This window comes from Diaphorina citri, unplaced genomic scaffold (genome assembly GCF_000475195.1).
Source record: "Diaphorina citri unplaced genomic scaffold, Diaci psyllid genome assembly version 1.1 scaffold7185, whole genome shotgun sequence".
NCBI lineage: Eukaryota > Metazoa > Arthropoda > Insecta > Hemiptera > Psyllidae > Diaphorina > Diaphorina citri.
Window position 1 is genome coordinate 6,431 of NW_007384561.1, and position 5,170 is coordinate 11,600.

At 37.1% G+C, this 5,170-nt stretch overlaps 1 long non-coding RNA gene across 1 annotated transcript; it reads left to right on the plus strand.

Moving 5' to 3' along the window:
* The first annotated feature begins 143 nt into the window (after positions 1–143).
* Positions 144–1,121, plus strand: LOC113472678. The gene is made up of 2 exons (XR_003394892.1): positions 144–207; positions 767–1,121. It is a non-coding gene; the product is annotated as an uncharacterized LOC113472678 (long non-coding RNA).
* The last annotated feature ends 4,049 nt before the right edge of the window (positions 1,122–5,170 follow it).

The window sequence follows — 5,170 nt, forward strand, 5'->3', positions numbered from 1 at the left end:
GTGTGGGTATTTACTAGTATCAAGGTACGAGAGGGCCTCATGAGTTGTGGTCATGCGGCCTGTATCGTGTGAACGTTGTTTCTGTTATTAGTTTTTTCAGAGTGCATTCTGTGCATTCGCATTCCGTTCTCGACCAGTGGTGCCTGTGTTTTAGCCGTAAGCTTTTCAAGTTACCTATATTTAGCTTAATTCTTTTAAAATGGATAAGTACAAAATTATTTTCTTATTTTTATCCTATTTTTATTTACAATAATTTATAATAAAAACTAAAATAAACTACCCAATTAAGTATTTAAGTATTTTTAATTTAATACTTACATATTTTGTCATTGAGAAAAAAATTACGTACTTACCTACCTACCTATTACGTTCTTTGAAATTAACAACAACAATAATAATTGATCTAAATTTACAACATGATGTAGTACTTAGGTCTTGTTAAATTAAGTACCTAGGCAAATTTCCTTATGAGCGATAGTGAAATAATGGAATAAAATAAATTATTTACTTACTAGTAAATTATTTACTTACTTTGAATCAAAATAAATTGATAAACCTAGGTTCTAAAAAAAATACCTGACCTGCCCTAATATAATTTTAATTAATCTCCGAAGAAAGCAAGAAAGTAGGTTGTAACAAAAGTAGGTAAGACAAAAACCAACATGAATCTAGAATAGTTCTGATTTCTGATTTTGGTCTTTGGCTTACTATTTTAAATTTAGATTATGAGTAGAAATCTAAATAACTTTTTCACCTTTCTGTAAAGGATCGTATTTTCTTTTAGTGGTCTAAATATAAAATTAAGATTATTAAGAAAATCTAAATTCTTTCAAAGTAGGTACCACCCAAGTACCTAGAAATTATTAGGAAATTAGTATGAATGTATAGGAAAAGTGTGTCTTCATAGTTCAATTTGGCAATCTAATTAAAATGCCAAGCATGGCAACATCACACGGTGGAACTTTGTACTACGTGGTTAAAGTTCCCAAGGACCAAATAGACCACAGCGGTGCAGTGGTGTCTCAACAGATACACCAAACTTATTCAGCCCAAGAGACTACTCCAGAAAAGTGGACAGCTCAGCACAAGTACTTGGAAGACCGACATTACATCCCTCACGCTACGAGTACCTACAAGAGAGATAGGTAAACATTTCTAATCATAATTTTATTTGCTATCCGGATTCAAGGATTAACTCCATACACAAAAGTCCACTCTGAGGCTTAGGTGTAGGGGCAACTGTCCCAAAGGATGGGTCAACCTTTTACGAATCCAGATTCCAGAGCTAGCTATCTTGTTGAGATTCCAATCTTATGACCTGGGTATGACCAGACCTGGGTTTGTCAGACGGTCTGGGGCGTGAGTGGCCGGCATTAGACTTGATTCAAAGTTTATTCAAAAGAAGGAAATCATTTAAATTGATCCCCAAAAAGTATGTATTATGTAGGCAACAAGCAGAATTTAGGTAAAACCTTATTGATGAAGGACTCAGTTTCATCTCAAAACAGGAGTGAATAGACCTTGTATTATCATAAAATAAAAACCTTTGTCGATATCGAATTTAACGTCCACAGTTCTACACAATATGAAGTTAGAACTGAATAGAACAGAGCAAATCTTGACTTCATCATTACAATCTTTTTCGCCGCTATCGACAAAATCGACGCTATCATATCAGATTGACATTTTACGTCGTTAAAGTCTGTCCAAAATTTTAATGAGATGTCTATTGATTTTGTCAGCGTTTATTATGCATTTATGCAGCTGTCACGCTGTCATACGTCTTTCATTATTTACGTCTAGCTAAGTAATGGATCAAATTTTTATGAGATGTATATTGATTTTGTCAGCGTTTATTATGCATTTATGCAGCTGTCACGCTGTCATACGTCTTTCATTATTTACGTCTAGCTAAGTAATGGAAATATTGGAATACCGCCTGAATCAATGAAGTATGCAGATATCCGTATATTTTATGCACGGTGCACGTCTATTTATTTATTTTTTTTCCACGGCCAGAACCGCGGTGTAAAATAACAATGACTCATGCTCCTGATTTATATCTGCAGTCAAGTCAAGGTCGCCGCAGTTTTCCAATTAGTGCCGCCATTTAATTAGCTGGCCGGATAACACAGGTGTCGGATATACATCAGGAAAGCTGAGAACTCGCATTAGTTATTAATCTTGGAAGATGATACTTTTGGATGATAGGCACCTACTTACTTTTAAGATTCATCTTACTTTCTTTAGGTTTAGATAAGAGTATCGATAGAGGAAAAGATAAGAGAGAGAACTTGTTTTTTTTTTCTGGATGTGCCAAAAATACCATTTTCTACGAGCTCTGTGTACTGTAGTGTAGTAGGTACTGGTATGTGCCTACTTGGAGAGAGAGAGAGAGAGAGAGAGAAAGAGAGAGAGAGAGAGAGTAGATTCATCTTACTTTCTTTAGGTTCAGATAAGAGTATCGATAGAGGAAAAGATAAGAGAGAGAGAGAGAACTTGTTGTTTTTTTTTCTGGATGTGCCAAAAATACCACTTTCTACCAGCTCTGTGTACTGTAGTGTAGTAGGTACTGGTATGTGCCTACTTGGAGAGAGAGAGAGAGAGAGAGAGAGAGAGAGACTTGTTATTTTTGGTGGATGTGCCAGAACTACTGAACTACCATATTCCACCGGCTCTGTGTGGTACGAGACATACCTAACTGGAGAGGGAGAGAGAGACTTGCTATTTTTGTTAGATGTGCCAAAACAACCATATTCCACCAACCTATCCACCTACATTCCTCCTTTGGAAAAAGAGAAAAGACATTATTTTTGGTGGATGTGTCATTTTAACATAACATTGAACAGTGTCATATGCCATTACTGACCTATTGTGTATCATAGACACATATCGACCCGACTTTAACAAGTAAATTTATAGTAGGTACATGTCCTTTACGTACGTGCATAACTGCTCACTGTAGGACCTGTAGGTAGCTAATAGATAGGTACCATAAGTACCTTGTACGAAATACGAGTAAGGTTCCCATTATAAGGAACGCAGTACTGTGGGTAATGAAATCGACCCAACTTTAACAAGTAAATTTATAGTCGGTACATGTCTAACATGTCCTTTACGTACGTGCATAACTACATACTGTAGGTAGCTAGCAGATAGGTACTATAAGCTATAAGTACCCTATAAATACGAAATACGAGTAAGGTTCCCATTATAAGTAACGATAACAAGTGGGTAATGAGTTTCTAGCTCTAGTTATAAAATCAGATAACTCACGTTTGTCGACTGAGACATGGATGTGCCAGAACTACTGAACTATACCATATTCCACCGGCTCTGTGTGGTACGAGACATACCTAACTGGAGAGGGAGAGAGAGACTTGCTATTTTTGTTGGCTGTGCCAAAACTACCATATTCCACCAACCTATCTACCTACATTCCTCCTTTGGAAAAAGAGAAAAGACATTATTTTTGGTGGATGTGTCATTTTAACATAACATTGAACAGTGTCATATGCCATTACTGACCTATCATGGACTCATATCGACCCAACTTTAACAAGTAAATTTATTGTTGGTACAAGTCCTTTACGTACGTGCATAACTACATACTGTAGGTAGCTAGCAGATAGGTACTATAAGCTATAAGTACCCTATAAATACGAAATACGAGTAAGGTTCCTATTATAAGTAACGATAACAAGTGGGTAATGAGTTTCTAGCTCTAGTTATAAAATCAGATAACTCACGTTTGTCGACTGAGACTTTTTTTAACAAAGAGATTCTAATCAGCCTGGTCTAGGAACTAGGGACTTGAGACTTTTTTTTAACAAAGAGATTCTAATCAGCCTGGTCTAGGAACTAGGGACTTAAACTAGTAATGAGACTAGAAAATGGCCTTTGATGTTTCCCATCACTCCGACGCAGCAACAAAACGGGTTAACCACCACACTTAACGGTGCCAGTCCTATCAAAGAAGAAATCGATTCTAAATCGACGTCTACACCTCTGAGTAAATCACAAAATGGTAAGTTGTGCTTGGCTCTACTCCCCGAGACTAAAGGTAAGGTTAAATCACAAAATGGTAAGTTGCCCATGGCTCCCCTCCCTTAGAAAGCCTTGCAGGAACAGGGAAAATCGAGGGAGAGCAAGAGGAGGTTCAAAGAAGGGAAGTTTTTGGCTTTGGCAGATAAAAAAAAGTGCAGAAAAATAAAGCGGTGACTATGTTGGTCTGCCAAATTCTAATGGAAGAAGTTTTCATTTTTGGAGATGGGATATTCAACTGTATATAATCAACACAGGGGAAATAATTAAACAAGGTCTTTTGTTGTAAACATTATGTATTGTATTATTTAAACCCATAAAATACACGAGACCTTGTTAAGACTGCTGGGGTAAAGGGACCTTTTAGACTGATTCGAGCAGGATAAACAAGGTATCCCATTCTATTCTCCCCTTACTAGTGGCGAATCTTCAGCAAAAGTTTAACGGTCAATTATTTCCTTTCCAGGTAAGTCCTCCTCGACCCCCACTGTAAAGAAACCCTCCTCCGGATATTCAACTGTACATAATCAACACAGGGGAAATAATGTTATCAACATAATCAACACAAAAGACCTTGTTTAACAAGGTCTTTTGTTGTAAACATTATGTATTGTACAATGTTAAACCCATAAAATACACGAGACCTTGTTTAGACTGCTGGGAGTGCTGGGGTAAAGGGACTTTTTAGTCTCATTCGAGCAGGATAAGCAAGGTATCCCATTCTATTCTCCCCTTACTATTGGCGAATCTTCAGCAAAAGTTTAACGGTCAATTATTTCCTTTCCAGGTAAGTCCTCCTCGACCCCCACTGTAAAGAAACCCTCCTCCAGATATTCAACTGTACATAATCAACACAGGGGAAATAATTAAACGAGGTCTTTTGTTGTAAACATTATGTATTGTATTATTTAATTATTTAAACCCATAAAATACACGAGACCTTGTTAAGACTGCTGGGGTAAAGGGACTTTTTAGTCTCATTCGAGCAGGATAAACAAGTTATCCCATTCTATTCTCCCCTTACTAGTGGCGAATCTTCAGCAAAAGGTTAACGGTCAATTATTTCCTTTCCAGGTAAGTCCTCCTCGACCCCCACTGTAAAGAAACCCTCCTCCCCCGGCCAGGT